The 19481-nt window shown below is 42.4% G+C and overlaps 1 protein-coding gene across 1 annotated transcript in view; it reads right to left on the bottom strand.

Moving 5' to 3' along the window:
• PLXNB2 (plexin B2) overlaps positions 1-18053 on the bottom strand; it is a 397958-nt gene extending 379905 nt beyond the window's left edge. Inside the window, exon 1 of the mRNA XM_042469905.1 lies at positions 17922-18053. The gene's annotated coding sequence lies outside the window, so the exon portion shown is untranslated. The remainder of the gene's footprint in view (positions 1-17921) is intronic.
• Positions 18054-19481: the final 1428 nt, after the last annotated feature.

Here is a 19481-nt window from a genome sequence, read left to right as displayed (position 1 = left end):
TCTGGGGGGAGAGGAAAATTAATTATCAACAGAGATGAGTTTTTGAGAAGAATGTTTTGCATTCCATACACGTCACAATAAACAGCATCTTTACTGTGTAGGAAACAACCTGAAAGGCTCTCATACACTTGCTTTAGAATTCATGGACTAGTTGCCTGGAGTTGTGAAAGCAGCCATATCCAAGCTGAACCCTTCCCTATCATAGGTCCAAAACACACTGCAGAAGTCATCCAGTTTGAGACAGCTTTAACTGTCCTGGCTCAGTGCTAGGGAATCCTGGGAATTGTAGCTTGTGGTTGGCACCAGAGCTCTCTGAGAAGGCTAAATGTCTCACAAAGCTATGGTTCCCAGAATTCCCTAGCATTGAGCCAGGGCAGTTAAGTGGTTTCAAACTGGATTATTTCTGCAATGTGTTCTGGACCATAGTTACTTAGGTCCCCCCAAGAAGAATTTAATGGCCTTTAAGCAGTGATGTATTCAATCTCCAAGACTCAAGTCAAGCCTCCAGTTCTTGAAAAATACGTTCAAGTCAAATGTCAAGTCCCAGAGCCACCTTTAACAGAAAAAAAGGAGGAGTGGGTGGAATGGGGTGGGGACTTGGGGAGAAAGATTCCTATAAAAGTTTTTCAAAACATGTTAGGCAATGGACTTGAGGCGGGAGTTGAGGTCTGATCAGCAGCTTGTCCCGGTTGCACATTGGACGACCCTTCTAAAACTTTTCAAAAGCTTAAGAAGGATTTTTCCACCTCACACCCATTGCCTAACACATTTACTGTTCCTCTCCACAATACACACCCCAATCTGGGCTTGAGGCAGGGCTTCAGGCCTACTCAGCAGCCTGTCCCCACTGCACATCAGAGGAGCCTTCTAAAGCTTTTCCTGGGAGTAGCAGGCAAGACTTGCCCCCATAGCTTGAGGTGCATTTCTCAGAGGGGAACAGTAAACATGTTCAGCAATGGACTTGAGATGGGGGTCTAGAGGAAGTGATTGCTTCCTGCATGACAAATGTAGAGTACTGGTCCCATCACATGACCGGTAGGCAACAAGCAGTGAGATGGAAGTGTTGTTCAAAGGAGGAAAAGAGTTTTCTGTTCTATAGTTTCTGGATGAAGTTAGGCCAGCAAGTCAGTCGCTGAAAAATATAAAAGTTGAAAGTTGAGTCAAATGCATCATTTATTGAAGAGTCAAGTCAAAGTCGAGTTACTGAAGTGACTTGAGTCTGAGTCAATCACTACAAATTGTTGGTGCAATTTGTCTTTGCAATTTGCCTATATCACTGCCTTTCAGACCCAACTATCAATTCCTCCTTTGGGCGGTCTGTAAAGCGCCTTAGTTAGACTGCTACCATGCTGTACTGCATTAGCATGAAACAGTTGAAAATGGGCCTCACATTTTGGTTAGGCCAGAACACAGCTGCAATATTGCTAGCTAAGACCTGGCATTACAAATGCACTACTTCAGTATTGTTGTCCCTGATCTACTGGGGCTCAAATGTTTGTTTTTATTTTAAAGCCCCTTCGTGGCTTGCAACCAAGTTAGCTTAACCCTTAATTTGCATCAAGTATTTTCTTGATGGGGTAACATCTAGCTCAATGTTAATTCTAATTTATTTCAGAAGTTAAAAATGCTCCATATCCACAGACTGTTTGTGGAGGTTGAATGAAGGGGCATTCCACAATACCAATACATCTAGATCCTGAAAAATATACTGTATGTTCTCATGAAGCAAGATACTGGTTGTTAGTAGCTGGCAGACCCTTTTTTTTTCTGCCTCGCCCTCAAAAAATGTAACCAAGAGATTTGCTGTGTCCTAAAAATATTAACACTGTTACTTCCAACTGAAAAGAAAACAAGCAAAGCCTTGTTGTGAATGCCAAAAATTCAAAATATACATAAACTTTGACAAAAACTGCTATTTTCATTTATTTGCAGGAAGACCTACTATTAATGGTATTGTGGGAGTACCTTCCTATCCAATAACAAAACTGCTTACAGAAATGTTATCCATAAAAGGGGCTGTTCTGTGTGCCAGCATGTCACTTGGAGGTTGCAATGGTCACTTCAAGCAAACTTTCCTCACATATACTAGCTTTGTTATCTGCAGCCCAACTGCAGAAATAAGGGGTGAGTATATGGATTATTCTGCCAACTGGTACACATGCATGATAGGTTTTTTGTCTTGATGGTTGCTACTATGCTATGGAACTCCCTCCCACAGGAGGCCAGACTGGTCCCTTCTTTGCTCTCCTACTAGCAGACAATGGCCATTTTATTTGGCAATTAAATGGTTGGGGCAAAAGGGTCTTTTTAAAACAAACATACTCACACATACACAGCATACTGTACTCTTATTGCCACTGTTATACTTGGAATGCTTTTAAACAGTTTTAAATTAGTGCTGTTATTCACAAGATAGTTTATTTGTTTTAAACAGGTGTTTTAGAGCTGTTCTTTACATTTCTTAGCATCCTAGCACCATCATATGTTTATGCCATATTTTCCTGGTTTACCTAACATAGACAGTAAGAATGGGAATTTACCTCTGAACTGCTGTTCAGCAGTGACTGGATGCATCCCTCATTTGTACTACATTTGAAGTGGCTCAAAAAGATAGTGTACATGTCCTTAAAGGCAACCAGTTTATTTATCTACTGTTGAACCTCAAGTACTTTATGAGTGTACAAAATCTCATCAGACTCTTAGCTCTGAAGTGGCAGTATGCTGAGACTAGATGACACACTTCCTCTAAGTCTTCATGTTGCCCATGATCCACCAGGAGCAGTAGGTCAGCATCTGTTGTCTGCTCAGGGATGTCAAGACAGCGTCCACACTTTGACTTTGGCACTGCTCCTCTTGCTCCATTGCCCTTAATGCACATTGTCTATTTCTAGGGGCTGAGTTGATTCTCATATGAGCATTGTCATAAAATGCCTACATTGTACATCCAGGTCTGTATCAATTCTAAAATAAAACATGACTGTGAGGTACTATGTCCCAAAAAGATGAGGATTAAAGATCATTTGAGTCCAAATGATCCATACTTCAAATTGTCTGTGTGTACCTACTGAGATTAAGAGAGTTCCTATGAGGCAAAGGGCCTTTTTGGTGGTGATACTTCAACATTGAAATTATCTAGCTAGGTGTTATTGGGTTCTTTCAATCACTTTTGTTTCCAATAAAAGATCTCTTTCCTCTCCCAGGCTTTTTAATTTGTACTGTTGCTGAGTTTAAATTACTTTTATCTCTACCGTGGGATTTAAGGTAGCTTGTACTGTTGTGCATTTGTACTTGTATTTTAAATAAAATGTTTTTATTTTTCTTACATAAATATTGTGGGGGTATATTTCAAATTGTGTATTTAATCCTTAGCTGCCCTGCAAACCTTGTTGAAAGGTGAAATATAAATATTTTAAGTAAAAGGCTGAGACACTTTTATGTCTAAAATTCATATCCTGTACCTTCAACATCAATTGGCATTCCTAGGATGGTTTACAAAGAAAATAAAAGTCCCATATTAAAAAAAAACCTCATGTGTAAATCAACCATTATAGTACAGCAGTATAGCATACAAAAGCCAATAAAAATAGAAACTTACCGCAACCTAAAAGCTTCAAAAGTTCAAAAGGGTTTAAAAGCCTGGGAAAATTGAAATATCCTTGCCTGAACCACAGTGAAACAAAATTGGTGACAGATGACACCCCCCCCCCCCAGAGTAGTAGTTCATCAGCAGGGCACCATCATCACAAAGATGTTAGAATCTAAACCAAACCAGGGGATGGCAACTGGGCATGGGGCAGAACCATTTTTCGTTTCTATGTCCACTTGGAGGGCTGTGCCCATTCATTTTGGCACACTCATAGTGATGCAATGTCACTTTCAGAGGTCATTTTTGCTGATTTTTGACTTTTTTATTTTGGGGGGAAGTTAAGGAGGTGGTGGTAGGAAAGGCAATCTGCTGCATTTTTAGGTGGTTTTGGAAGATTTGAGGCACTATAGAAGAAGAAAAAACTCAGCCAAGAGAGGGTAAATTTAGAAGCTTTGAGGGGCATCTGAGAGTGGATTACAAGGGCCACACCTGATCAAAAGTATGGAGTGGACTATGAGAACTGCCTGTGATGAAGATATCAAATCAGGGAGAGAAAGCAATCCAGCAGATTCTGAGTTGCACTTTTAAGAAAACCATTTTGGGAAAGAGATGTAATGCAATTTTTGAGTTAACTGCTTTTTTCCCCAACTGTGGTGACTGAGCAAGTTGTGGCAAAGCACCATCATACATTCCTTGATGATACATCTTCCCTTGAGCTTTTCAACCTGAAATCCAGCCAGCTCATGGAACAAAGGCTGCTTTACTGGCACTGATAACTACAATATCAATGCCAATAGGTGAGAATACCAGTTTGTAGACCCTGTTGGAGATCTCAGCCACTTTTCATGTGGTATATTTTTAGAACATCTGCTAGATATCTTACATGTGAGTTGAGTTCTTCATTCTCCTCCATAGAACCTAGGATGCAATCACTGATAAAGTATGTTAATAGCTATTTTATTTTAACTTATATTCTAAGCCACTTTGGGTCCCATGTTGGGAGAAAAGCAGCCCAGAAAATAAATTAAATTAGCTTCCTAGCACTTGCTATAGAGGGTACCATAAAGTGTCTGTCATTGCAATTATGGTCATTATGGTCAATGGAAAACATCTAAAACATGGCTCCACCTTCGATCTGCCTCAAAGGAAATGTCACTCAAAAGCATCAAATCTAAATAATCTTCAATCTTAAGGTTGGGCAATGGGGGATATTGGGCTCTGGGGACCACAAAAGTTAGGTTTAAGACCACACACACACCCCACCACCCAGAAAAGATTCCAATGGGGAGAAGATATATGCAGATTTTTCACTCTTCATGATTACTTGTGCAAGATGCAGACTCAAACCAAACTACTGTATTAGGAGCCCTGGTGGCGGAGTGGTTAAATGCAGTTACTATAGCTATTCACAGCCACAAGGGTGTGAGTTTCATCCCAGGCAGGACTCCAGGGTCCACTCAGCCTTGCATCCTTCTATAGGTTGCTACAATGACTACCCAGCTTGTTAGGGCAATTAGTTTATACATTGTAAACTGCTTAGCGAGTGCTTAAGTGCACTGTAAAGTGGTATAGAAATGTACTTGCTATTGCTATTTATTACCAAAAATAAAATAATCACATGTAAGCCCTACAAAAGCCAAGAGGATTCCTGGCACTGAAGCTATGAAACTGGCACTATGAGAAGGAAGCCTCATATTTTGCATCATATTTATCATAAGAAACATTAAATAAACTCTACTAATATTAAAAACTAGTTTATCACAAAAGAACTTTAGTAGCTAGTTAAATAATATTTGTTATTCAAGGCATGGATTTTTAATTCAGCTCCACATGGTATTCCTCCTGAGAGCGTAGAGCAAGGCACTTAAAAACCAATTTTGAATACTTAAAAAACACATTATTGATTTTAAGATAATCTGCATTGATTTATTCATTTTTGTACCATCTAAGTTGGTGCCATGTTAGACTTTGCATAATAATCTTTGATAAATGATCATCTGTTTTAATTAAATATTCCAGAGTGTGAAGGTATTTCAACCATTAAACCCATACACACACTAACCGGCACACACATTCAATGGTTTCCCTAACGCCTATGCATGTATGTGGCTTCAAGTCATCTGTCAACTTAGAGTGACCCCATTAATTTGATCTCATTTTCTTAGGCAAGAAATACTCATGTGGGTTTTTCAGTTTGTTCCTTCCTCTGAAATATAGCCCACAGGACCTGGTATGCACTGGTATTCTCCCACATAAAGGCTGACGCTTCTTAGCTTCCAAGATCAGACAGGATCTGGTGCCTAACACCTACATAATACAAAACAGAACCCACCTACAACACAGAGAAGCAGGAACCTGAACTCAGTATTGACCTCAAACTGAGTAGTCTGTTTCTGTTCAGATACAAAAAAAAAAGAGCTTGCATAAGCTGCATCACCTCATTTCAGTGTTTTTATGACCAATGAGACCACTGCAATGGAAGCCTTTATTGATTTGATTTTTCCTTTTCCCCTCTGCGTGTGACTTGTCTCTTTTCCTGCAACCCTTCCTGCAGTAATTATGAGTTACTATCCTCTGAACCTAAAACATGGTAACTGTGTAATTCAGTGGGTATTTATGACATTTATGGAGCTTTATACTGTTTAAAGAAAGGATGCACAACAAGGAAAAGGGCTTCTATTAATATTATGGTACTGCTATTAATAATTTTACATCTATGAGCATAGCCACGGCCACTTTTGGCTGTCCTTCAAGTACTTCATACCTTCATGGATTAAAGCCCAACACTTCAGCCAGCTGCAGACTGCAGTGACCAAAAAGGTAAAAATGTTACAATATCTCCTTACATGTAACATACCTCACTTCTCTGAATTATCAGGTATTTCAAGAGTATATTCAATTTCATCTTATAACATCAATGTTATCCGCCTACACACTTTTACCTTCTCACACTAAAAGGTATTAATGTTTATTCCGATACTCCTCCCAGAAGGCTAGGATCCAAAACATGTCTCAACGCAATAACCACAGGTTGCTGCAAGCTATTTCTTAAGAATTCCTGAAGGATGATATAAGAATGTGCTGCATTTCAAAGTTCATCTGGAAAGTTTCTGAAACTGCTGTATATACTCATGTATAAATCTAGAAATTTTAGTCAAAAATTGACCCAAAACACCTGAGTCAATGTATCCATGGATCAATGTAATTATTCCCAGATCCTCCTGGGCTTGTTTTCTTTTTAAAAAGGAACCATTCCATGGTGAAAGGTAAGAGTATAATCTGTCCTGGAAGCAATGGTCCACTTCTACTCTGTCATTCGTCCTAGTGAGAGCACTGCTGGAATTTTTTAAGTTCTTTGGCATTGTTCCCTTTGTTTCATCCTTTAGATCCTTTGATACATGCCCCTAAATTTTACCAAATTATCAAAATCCTAAATTTTGGCTCCAAAACCTGCCTTAAACTAATACACGAGACTGACTTATAGCCACGTATATGCAGTATTCCAAGATTAAGATGTTTTAGACAGACTGAATTTTACAGGACCAGAAATGTTGGTTCAAGCACAGCTACATGTTAGGTAGGCAGTGACATCAGCTGGACCATCCAAATAGCATTCCCAGTTGCCTGGACCTAATGACCACTCAAGCCCAAATGTCATTCACTATTCTTCTACCAAAGCATTAAAGAATGAATCACAATGTGGAATAGCAAACTCAAGGCCATGGACATCTGTAGGATAAAGAGGCTTCCAAGGCAGTAGTTTTCTTCCACTAAGCCATAAACCCAATTCCCAGCTTTTGCTTTTAAAACAAACATGTCAAGCCTTGTAAAAAGAAAAGATAAGAGGCACATGCATAAAAGCTGTTTTGTCAAATCATATTGCAAAGAAAAATGGGGAGGGGATCCTTGCCCTGCCTTTCAATAGTTTTAGCCAATGAAGTCACAACAATAACTGACACAGTCAATGAAATCACAACAACAACTGGCACAACTACTGCCTTGATAAGTAATTTCTTCATAGCTTTCCTATCTGAGATGAAGCTACAGGAGGAGAAGAGATACTACCCTTCCAAACAAGAATTCTGCCCCCTTTTACAGGCCAAGGCTAATGGCCTTTACTCTGTTCTCATCCTTCTTGATTTGTCTGCAGCCTTTGACACTGTTGATCACTGTCTCCTAGTTGACATACTCTCTGACCTTGGGTTCTCAGACTCTGTTCTCGACTGGTTTAGATCTTACTTGTCTGGCAGATCTTTTGCAGTAGTTGCAGGTGGTCAGACTTCTTCTCCTGTTCCCTTATCTGTTGGAGTTCCCCAGGGCTCTGTTCTGGGTCCCCTTCTGTTTTCTCTCTACACACTGTCCTTAGGAAAACTCATCAGCTCTTTTGGCTTTTCCTACCATCTATATGCCGATGACACCCAGCTGTATCTTTCCACCCCTGACCTTTCTCCAAGGCTTGAACAGCAAGTCTCGTCTTGCCTTACAGCTGTCTCACAGTGGATGCGCCATCGGCGTTTGAAGCTCAACATGTCCAAGACGGAGCTTCTTGTCTTTCCTCCTAAGCCCAACCTTCAACACTCCTTTTCTGTCTCTGTGGACAACATTTCCATTCAACCAGTCCAGCAAGCCCGCAGTCTTGGTTTTATCTTTGACTCTTCTCTGTCGTGTATCCCTCAGATCCAGACCACAGCCAAGGCTTGTAGATTCTTTTTGTACAATATTGCCAAAATCCGACCATATCTCTCCAACTCAACCACCAAAACCCAAGACCATGCCCTAGTCATCTCACGACTTGATTACTGTAACGTCCTCCTGGCTGGGCTTCCTCTTTCTCACCTCCGTCCTTTAATCTCTGTCCAGCATTCAGCTGCACGCATTATCACTTCCACCCACCGCTCTGACCACATTTCTCCTGTGTTGGCATCCCTTCACTGGCTCCCTCTCCCTTTCCGCATTCAGTATAAGCTCCTGCTGTCGACATTCAAAGCCCTCCATGGACTGGCCCCTCCTTACTTATCAGACCTTCTTTCTCCTCACCTTCCCACCAGGGCCCTCCGTTCTGGTAGTCAAGGGTTCCTGTCCCAGCCCAGGATTTCCTCTGCCCCATCCCGGATTCGCCCCTTTTCACTTGCTGCCCCTCACTCCTGGAACCTTCTTCCTCCACAAGCAAGAGCCATCACTTCATTAACCAGCTTCAAAACGGAGTTGAAAACCATCCTATTCAGAGAAGCCTTCCCAGGCATCGCATAATTGTCGCTTACTATCTGATGTTCTGTTGTTGGCTGTTTATTGATCCATTTCCTGTATTGCTATGTACTGTATATGTATTATCCTACTTCTGAGTATGTATTTTCCCTGGATAATGATTAACCTTCCATTTTGAAGCCAAGCCCTCCCTTCAGTCCATCTGCCTTGGTCCAGGCCTCGGAGGTTGAGAGGAACTGCTGGACCTCTTACCCTTTCCCGCCACCACCCCCGTCTCCTTCTGTGTCATGTCTTTTTAGATTGTAAGCCTGAGGGCAGGGAACCGTCTAACTAAAAAGATTGTATGTACAGCGCTGTGTAAATTTACAGCGCTTCATAAATAAAGGTTAATAATAATAATAAAAGTTACCAAATTTCTAGTGATGTACAGCAAGACATAAAAATCATTCACACACAGAACCCTTATTTTTTGTGTGTGTGCATTCATGTTCACTTGGTAACTTTGCCTGCCTTTGCATGTCTAAAATCTGTTTTGAAAGGCACCGTCGAAATTTTAAATTACTCCAATGCTAGAAATGTATGAAGTGGATCAAAAATGCATGTGGTGGAGAGTAAATCTCTTTTTCTTTCACCCTGATTCTGCACACAGATGTAGCTACACTCCAGATTGCTACTAAAATCTCAGATGATGTGTTACTGAAACACAAGAGTTTATCTCACAGGCCCCTGGAACGGGCCTTGTGTGTTACAAAAGGGGCCAGCATGGAGCTGGAATGAGTGGGGGATGCATATTACCGCACACAAAAGTCCCCATTCCATTCCATATCCGTCTCACAGGAGGCAATTTTTGAGAACTGTTCAGTAACTGTTCTCAAAAATTGCCTCCTGTGGGATGGATGGAAAACAGAAGAGAACAGAAGGGGGACTTTTGTGTATGGTAAAATGCATCCCCCACTTGTTCTGCACTCATTCCCAATCCCTTTCGTTCCGTTCCCAATCCATCCCGTGCGATAAACTTCACAGACAATCTGAAAAATACTCTTAAAGTTGACAAATCTACTGTTATCTGTTCTTTTACAAGAGTGAAACAAATACACAATCTGCCACAAAGCAGCAAGAAAGCAGGCACAGGTGTCCCTTTAATTCAGACTATTTATTAATGAGTCGGGTGAATGGTTAAGTGTGCTCTGCCATTGAAGGTCAATCAGCTACCTTGCCAAAAAAGGCTTTTTTTATTTTATTTTATTTTTACTCTCTTGCTTTTGCCTGAAAATCCCAGGGATCCCTTTTCATAGAGTTTCTTTATTATCCAGTAAGTCAGGCTAGCCCTCCGACTGATCAGTTTGAAAGACCTGATTAGAAGAAGTTTCATGAGCACAAGGAGAGACAGTAGCCTTGCCAGGCACCCTGACTAGGTTGCCTCTGCCTCCCTGACATTTACTGTATATACTCATATAGAAGTCAAAATTTTAGTCAAAATTTTAACCCCAAATTTACATCAAATTTCATAATTTTGGCCCCAAACCTACATGAAGTCAATTTACAGTTGAGTATACACATTAGTTGCTTGTTAGCTTGTGGTGAAGGATGAAAAACAAAGCAAATACAGTATATAGCAATAGCAAGTACATTTCTATACCACTTATCAGTGTACTTAAGCATTCCCCTAAGTGGTTTACAAAGTGCAAGCTAATTGCCCCCAACAATCTGGGTACTCATTTTAGTGACCTCGGAAGGAGGCAAGTCTGAGTTGGGCTTGAGCCCTTTTGCTGGTATTGAACTCACAACCTTATGGTTTGTGAGTGAGTACCTACAGTTCAGGCATTTAACCACTGTGCTGAAAAGTATCCTAAAGGCACAAGAACTTATCTGATCTTGGAAGCTAATCAGGGTCAACTCTAGTACTTGGCTGGGAGATCGCCAATGAATACCAGATGCTTCAGGCTATACTTTAGAGGAAGGAACTGGCAAAACCACCTCTAAGTATTCCATAGGGTTGGCTTAGAAAACCCTATGAAACTCATGGGGTTGTCATAACTCAATAAGTGAGTTAAACCCCACACACAGAGTGAGTGAGAGAGAGAATTTTAAAAAGATCTATTTTGTTACCTTTAGTTGTATTTTATTTTTTTAGTGCAGTTTTAAGTCATTTAATATTGTGAATAGTTTAACTCCATTTCAATTTTCAATTTTTGTATGCTTTAGTTGTATTGTTTTTTTTTAATTTATAAGCCACCTTGAGTCAAAATTTTGAGAGAAAGATAGGATATAAATAAATATTATCCATCTAGTAGCTGTTTGAAAGCAAGAATGAGGCCTATTTTGCATATTACCAAATGTCTGATCCTGAACTGGCAATCAAGTCAACTTGCAAAACATTTGCTACTGAAGTATAAGGCAAATGAAAAAAGTACTCAAATGAACAAGCAACTAGCCAAATTCAGTAAATGGATATTTTATAGCCAAGAACATAGGTAAGCAAAGGTGGCACAAGATGAGCTATATTCACAGGAATACAGTTTGCCCATAAATGTGATAGATGTATCTCCCATAACTTGTTAAAAACACCTGTTAAGGTTTTTGAGCAGAAAAAATTCAAAAAATGACACTAATTTTGAAATAACTGGGATAAGTGACAACTGCTTACTTAATTTTAAAAAATGAACACATTCCTCTAGAAGCCAAAATAAGAATCACCAAAGCAATGTAAATATACAGTGGATAGGAGAGAAAGGTAGGTAGGGTGTGTTTTGTTGTGTTAATGTTGCTGTGTGCCTTCAAGTCATTTCTGACTTATAGCAAACCTGTCTCAAGGTTTTCTTGGCAAGATTTGTTCAAAGGAGGTTTGCCACTGTCTTTCCCTGAGGCTGAGAGCATGTGACTTGCCCAAGGTCACCCAGTGGGAATGATATATATCTTTTAGATTTTTTGAAATCCATACAGATTTTTTTTCTTTCATAGTTCTACTGAATGTTAAGCCTTATTCATTTTAAAGTTCTAAGGCAGGGGTAGGCAACCTGCGGCCCGTGGGCCGGATGTGGCCCGGCGAGGCTTTGGGACCGGCCCCAGCCCGGTCCTGCCGCCGATTGCCGCCGGGGCCTTTGGCGTCTTGCGCGAGGGGCATGGTGGGGCAATTGTCTATAGAAGCCCCAGAAACATGCATTTATCTTAACATTTTTTTAAAAAATCAGCAAATTTTTTTGCGTGTCCTCCATTTTTTATTTAAAAAGTGCCCTCTATTTGAAAATTTTGTCTTACATTTGTCCTGGTTTATTTATTTATTTAATTTTTAAAAAAATATTTAATTATTTATTTTTTGCCTTCGGCCCCCCAGTTGTCTGAGGGACAGCAACCCGGCCCCCGGCTCAAAAGGGTTGCCTACCCCTGTTCTAAGGGGTCCGCATGCCCATGGGATTTGCCAGAGTTTCTGTTCTGATCTGGAGCAAACAGGGACTCTTTTTACTCCAAAGAATCACCCTGAAGTGTGTGTGGATTGAGCCCATCCATGTTCCTCCTGTGTATCAACTAAACAGGTCAATGCAGGAATAGCGCAGAAATGTTTCTTTTCCTCCACGCAGACACTACCATAGTTTTATTGGTGATATAAATCATTGGATATGTGGACAAGAATGGAACATGCAAACCACATACTGTAAACATAGGCAAGATGAAACAAATTAGTTTCATCCTTTTAGACAGTAAATGGTTACTATTCAGGAGACAGACAGCATAGGAAAAACTGAGGCTGCTGCCATACTGCAGAATCAATGCTGTTTGGCATCCTTTTTATTGTCATGTCTCCATCCTATGGAATCCTGGGATCTATAGTTTATTGTGTTACCAGAGCTCTAGATCTCAGAAATCCATACCACTGAGGTATGGCAGTTAAAGCAGTGTCAAACTGCATTAATTCTGCAGTGCAGATCACAGCCTGTGAAATAAATCATTCACAGCTTGGTAAACCTTGACTTGACTACAAAGACATGCTCTGCATGCACTTGAAGACTATTCAGCACCACTCCAACCCTATGGAAGATGCTGCTGCCTGGTTTGTAGTGTTAGACAAATGTAGAACAGCACTCCAATTTTGCATAATCTGCATTGACAATCTGCTTATTGATGGCTGTCCATTCAGTTCAGCTCAGTTCTATTGCCTTTAAGGCCTGACATGATTTAGGAGTCAAACACTTTAAAGAAGTACCTTTCCCTGCATAGATGCCTTTATATGCTCCATTCAATGTGCTCCTATTGACAAAGATTGCGTGCGGTACCTGAAGCTTTGTAGTCTTCCCAGGTCTGGCCCATGCTTAAGGCAATTGGTGATCACCTCTCCTAGAAACTCTGGGTCTCATCTTTTTCTTTCATCCAGTTAATGTTTTCCGATCATACTGCTTTGATGTTTCTGTTTTGGGCACTTTTGTTTCTGTAGTGTGTATTCTTTTTATTTTTAACATGTTCTGTTTATAGCTTGATGTTATTACTGCTGGGGTTTTGTTTTTGATGCACACTTCTTCATTTTGCTTGAGAAAAGCAGAACATAATATTTAAAAGCCCACACAGTTTCTCTCCTGCCCATGGAAAGAAAAGCCAGATAGGCAACACACAAGTAAACCCTGGGTGCAACATACACCTGCTCATTCCAGTGAAACTTATAACACGGACACACCTTGATGATGGTACCCCACATAATTAAAAAGGTGAGGCATCACTTTGGATTTTTTTTTTTTATTCAGGCACGCCTCTTGAGTTATTCCAGAGCACAGAAATTTGCAATAAGAAAAGCTAAAATGTCCTAACACAAAACCAAACCCATAGGAAAACTTGAGGGTTTCTTTCCTTTGTGATGATGCTGTCAAGATAATCTCCAGCAGAATTTTACAGAACTGTATAAAATGTGCTAGCAACACAATTTTCAGGACACAAATAGCCCTCTTGTACCTGCAAGAACCTATATCCTCCTACAGTCCTGACTTATTTTTGGCCATATAGCTTAGATCTCATCACATCAGAAATAGCATTAGACCAGAAGAGAAGGGCTCAAAATAATAGACGCAAGTAAAATTTGAAACATCATTTTGGTCTCGTACAGCTGAAACAAAAGACAGTTTTAGAAAAACTGACCCATACCTTATTAACAAGAAAGAAAAGAAAATGCATCCTTTTGTTTTTATGCTTTTTATAAATTACAATACTCTTGCATTTCTGTCTTTGACTACAATGAAAAGCAGAGACTGCAGAACAACCAACTCAGAATAACTAACTTTGGAAAAGGAAGTGTAGTAGCAAAAGTTTCAATAGTCTCTTTGTTTTTCTGTTGGAACCATCACTTTGTTGCACATTTCCATATTACTAAGGCAACCTGTCAGTGAAGTGTAAAACTAATAAATATATAGAGAATTGTGGCACATTGGGATCTCTCAACCTCACTCTGAATGCTGGCATGTTTTTTTACCACCTACATAAAGTCGTACCACTTGCACAAAGTTATATATTTCAGATAACATCAGTTGAGCAATAAAATATTGTTAGTGGGCATACAGAGAAATCAGTAACAAGAATACTGTCTGGAAGGGGTGAACTTTTTTCAAACTACAACTCCAATCGGCCCTATGCACCATATGTTGAAGGATGATGGAAGGTACAGTCCAAAATATTTGGATGGCCACAGTTGCCCACCTTTTCCCTATAGTTTCAAATGTCTGCCACATATTTTTGCACAGGGAAGCAGCTTTCATAAATGGGTGGAACCAAACGCTGCCATGCGGTAAACCCACAGACATCAATGGAGCCTAAGTTTAATCATGATTAGCATGTCATATTTATTTCAATAGGTTTACTCTACAAAATGTGGATCTGAACCATTATGAGTTATTATCATTATCAGAACCATTATCTGGTATTCCATTTCTTGGATTTTTTCTTCCTCACAAAAACAAACAAACAAACATGTGCCTCAGCAGAATATGTGTGTGTGTGTGTGTGTGTGTGTGTGTGTGTGTGTGTGTGTACAGTGTGTATCTCTAAGTCACTTGTTCATGGCAACCCCATGAATTTCATAGGATTTTCTAAGGTAAGAAATGTCCAGAGATGGTTCTGCCAGTTCCTTTTGATGAAACATGGCCTACAACAACTGGTATTCATTTATAGTTCCCCATCCAAGTACTAACCAGGCCTAGCACTGCTTAGCTTTCAAGATCAGGTGGGATCTGAAGCCATTAGGGTATGTAGGCCTTCAGAGGAATACACAGACTTCTATTACTGTCCAAGTCAAAGATTTTGGAATAGCCTCTTTCTAGCTGTTAGGTCCTTTTTGCAGTGATCCTGGAACTGTTAGGTCCTTTTCCCAAAGACCCCTGAAACTGTTTTTAAGGTGTGGGGAGCTCAATCTTGGCAGCAAAGTTATTAATTTTGCCTATTTGCATTTACTGTTCAAGGGTAGGCTAAATTATTTTCCCTAGTGCATTATCATTCAGATATTCTGAAAGATGTGGACTCCTATAAACACAATATGTACATATAAGTACTCTCCATATGCTCAATGTATATTATTCTCAAGCAACATAGAAAACACAGTGCAGAAATAATCCAGTTTGAGACCCTGGATTTAGTTAAATCCAGCTTTAACTACTCTGGCTCTATACTAGGGAATTCTGGGAAGTGTAGTTTTGTGAGACATTTGGCCTTCTCTGTCAGAGAGCTCCGGTGCCACAATAGATTACAGATTTCAAGATTTCCTAGCACTGAGCCAGGGCAGTTAAAGCGGTCTCTAACTGGGTTATTTTTTCAGTGTGTGTTTTGGACCTAAGTGCACCTAGACTAGTTTGCAGATAACCTTTATTATTCCTGTTAGGGCTCAATGACTGTCTTAATAGTAATTCTGACTGATGAATACCTGAGGATGTAAAAATACATAGGGGTTGAGAACTACCACCCCAACCCCTGCTCCAAGGTCCATGCCTTTTTTGCATGAATTGAATTGTCATTTCATCCTTGTACACACACTCTTCATTCATTTATTCAATTTCAAGCCTAGCCTTGGTAGTTCATGATTGAAATATCCAATACAAAAAACAAACCTCCACAGTTTTATTTCACAGACTAGTTTTTTGCCCTCTGGTACATACGCATCTTTGCTACTGTATACATTACGTATTATGAAATGAGCTCAATTTTTTTTCTGGGAGTAAGAAATGCCTATTATAGATCCCATATTAAAAGGAAATGTACAGATAGCAAAGATCTGGATGGGGAGAAGCAGGCAGGGGATACACAACAAGGAGTTAAAGTTCTGGTCCTGTGTATGCAGTGCATTCCAGTCACACTGATCTCAGCAATAAACACTGTGCTGAGTAAACATGCCTAGTGCTTGGGCGCACATGACTTTTGGTCTAGATGCTTCCGACATCCTTAAACATTGTGACACAGTCTGTCTCCATTCACATTATTGCAACAGAGAAGCATACCAGGAGAGACAGCCATTCTCTTCCACCAAAAGGTGTGCAAGGACTGAGTTCTCTTGCCACTTGTAGCAAAAAGAAGCTGTCTTGGGTATGTTTTATATGCCTGCAAACAACAGGTGAGCACAGGTTAGGAAAGGTGAAGACCAGGCAGCTCAGAAGCAAACCAGAATTTCTAGCCTGTCTAGCCTTGCTGCACTTCAGAAGGGAAATGAAAAGGTAGCGCGCTTCTATTGCTAGGTTTAAACATGACAAATAGGGTAGTAATGCACCATTTCTGGTGTGCATATATGAGTTATTCAAGTGCACTGAGGACTTTTTCACACGGAGGAATGTATTACTGTCCCAAAAGAAAAAGAAAGGGGGGGGTGTTAATCCAAAAATGCAAGAAATTATGTTGTATCTTATCACACACAGAGAAGAACACAGCGCCCATCCGAAAGAGAAAACAGTGCCAATGTGAATGAATTCACCATATGAGTACGCACCCATCAGCTTCTTGATTTCGAATTAGCGTGTGCAGGGAGGACAGGATCCCATGGCAGACAGTAATCCCATGGCTGATCTGGAGATGCGTTTCATACTAATGCAAATGCAAACTGACTGCAAATTCACAGTGGGAAAGGATTTATAAATCTGATATTTTTCCAAACTCAGCTATTCTTGGGATGTCTCCCAATTGCATTTGGATCACTTTCTGTTTGCGGGAGACATCATTTGAAATTTTTTTGTGACCCTGGATTAACCTTTGGTTAACCTTCTCATTTTCCCCCGTGTGACAAAGTCCTGAGAGGCACACTTTCACTTTGGTCAACATAGGAGTGGAAGGGAAGGGTTAGCTTACCTTTGGTTCAGGGCTAGCTAACTCATCGTCCAAGTATGCCCTTACACAAACGGGCAGGGCCACAATCTCACAAAAAAGGGCATACCAGCATACCAAAGTCCCCCCCCAAAGACAAAAGCAAACAAACCGGAGTGAGTCACAAACCGCACACGGAGGAGCCCAACCTGCATGGAGCCAACTGCAGCGTTCCGGCTCTCTCCAAAGAGGTGTGTGTTTTTATGAGAAAGTCCTGACGCCTTTGTGAGACAGAAACCCGGACCTGCCTTCCAGTCCTAAGGGAGGTGTTCAACCTGAGGGCAGCAGCCTTCTGGTCCAAGTGCCCCAATGCCACCAAAGCCACCAAACTGATGATCAGCCACAGCCCACATAAACATATAGATGAGGAAATGAGTGGGTTCAGGGTGAAGGGGTTTTAACCATCTGAATGGTGGGGAGACAATGATGAAACTACTGCGGATTAGAAAAATGCATCCAGACTGGAGGTAACTTGGTTTAGCACCACTTTGTCTGGCTCAAGGCTATGGAATTCTGGGAGTTGGAGCCCCACAACAAACTCCAACTCTCAGAATTCCATAGCCTTGAGCCAGACAAAGCGGTGCCAAACCGGGTTATCTCTCCAGTGTGGAGACAGCCAAGCCAAGGTTTTTGTCCCACCCCCCTCCTTCTCCTTTGCTCTTAATGGAAACCATCTGCCGTTGAAACAAGGAAGGGCGAGCCATGATGAAAAGGAGGCACAGAGAGAGAGAGAGAGAGAGAGAGAGAGAGAGAGAGGAGAAGGAAAGCCTGGGAGTCAGGCGCCGGCGCAGTTTTAAGGCGAAGGGAAACTCACCCGCCAGAAGGAAGGGCCGGGGGTCTAACTTCCCAGCCTTCCCGGACCTGGGGCCATTTCTTTGGGGGCGGAGGAGCTCCTGGAGAGGGGGAGATCCTGGGAACTTCCTCCTCCTCCAGCGCCTGAGACTGGGAAGGAGCCCAAGAGGAGGAGGAGGAGGAGGAGGAGGCAAAGCCGCCCAAAGCCTCCCTGAGGGGCTGAAGGGAGGGACTGGCTGCCTTCCTTCCTTCCCTGAGCAGCCCAGGCATTCAACAGGTGGAGCCAAGGCAAGAAAAGGAACCGAGGGGGAACTTACCCAAGTTGGATCCGAAGGGGAAAGGGGAGAGGGCTGGGAGGGGGGCGCCTTTGTGCCTCTGCTGCTGCTGCTGCTGGTGGTGGTTGTAGTGGGGGCTGAGGGGCTGCCCGCTCCGCCTCCGCCTCCTCCGCCTGCCCTGGCCGCGCCTCAGCCGAGGAAGAAGGAGAAGAAGAGGAGAAAGAAGAGGAGGCGCCCCCGGAGGCAGCGCGCAACGCCAGCGGACAACGCCGACCGAGCCCTCGCCATCGCCCGCGGGGCCCAGGAGGCGGAGAGAGGGCAGGACCCAGGAGGAGGAGGAATGGGAGAGGGAGGAGGAGGAGAGGGAGGAATGGGAAGAGAAGGAGGAGGAAGGGAGCGAGGGAGGTGAGAGGGAGAAATAGGAAGAGAGAGAGAAAGGAGGAAGAAGGGAGGGAAACAAGGAGGAGAGGAAGTGATAAAGGAGGGAGGAAGACTAGAGTGAGGAAGAGAAGGAGGAAGAGAAGGGAGGGAAAACTAGAAAGAGAGGGGAGAGGAAGACTAGAGGGAGGAAGAAGAGAGGGAAGAGGAGGAGGCGCCTTCCTCACCCGCCGCCTGAAGCCTGGCAGCCTCTCGGAGGGAGCCGGCGGGAGCTTCCAGGGAAGAGGGAAGGCGGCAAGGAAGAAGACGAAGAGGAGGAGGAGGAGGAGAGAAGGCCCTCCGCCAGAGCCAGGCCCCTCACCTGCTGGGCCAGCGCTGCCCAGGGAAAGCAGCAGCAGGAGGAGGTGGCACACCTGTGGGCGCCGCACGGAGGACAAAGCCAGGCAGGGGACGGAGGAAGAGGAGGAGGGAGCCAAGGGCGATGGAGCGGCGCCAGGGAGAGAGTGGGGAGCCTCTTTGCCTGCCTCCCCTCCTCAGCCGCAGGGTCTCTCTCTCTCTCCCCTCTCGCTTTCGGGGTCTATCCTCCTCTGTTTAGTCTCTGCCTCCTCTTTTTGTTTCTCTGCTGCTGCTGCTGCTGCTGCTCTGGAGGAGGGGGCTTGCTTTGGTTGGCTGACGTGAGGGAGGAGGAGGGGAAGGAGGCTTCCTCCCTGGGCTGCAGCCACACTGGAGATGTAACCCGCTTTGGCCCCGCTTTCACTCTTTTGTGCCTCAAGGCTATGGAATGATGGGAGTTGGAGTTTGTTGTGGGGCCCAGAGCGGAGCTCCAACTCACAGTAGGGTCATCTTCGGGACGCGGTAAATTGGAAACAACTTGAAGGCAGACAACAGCAACAAATTGGCAATAAAGCAGAAGGCCCATTAGAGTCAGG

The sequence above is a fragment of the Sceloporus undulatus genome, chromosome 5 (genome assembly GCF_019175285.1).
Source record: "Sceloporus undulatus isolate JIND9_A2432 ecotype Alabama chromosome 5, SceUnd_v1.1, whole genome shotgun sequence".
NCBI lineage: Eukaryota > Metazoa > Chordata > Lepidosauria > Squamata > Phrynosomatidae > Sceloporus > Sceloporus undulatus.
Note: the sequence above shows the minus strand (reverse complement) of the source record. Positions and strands in the feature narration are given on the sequence as shown.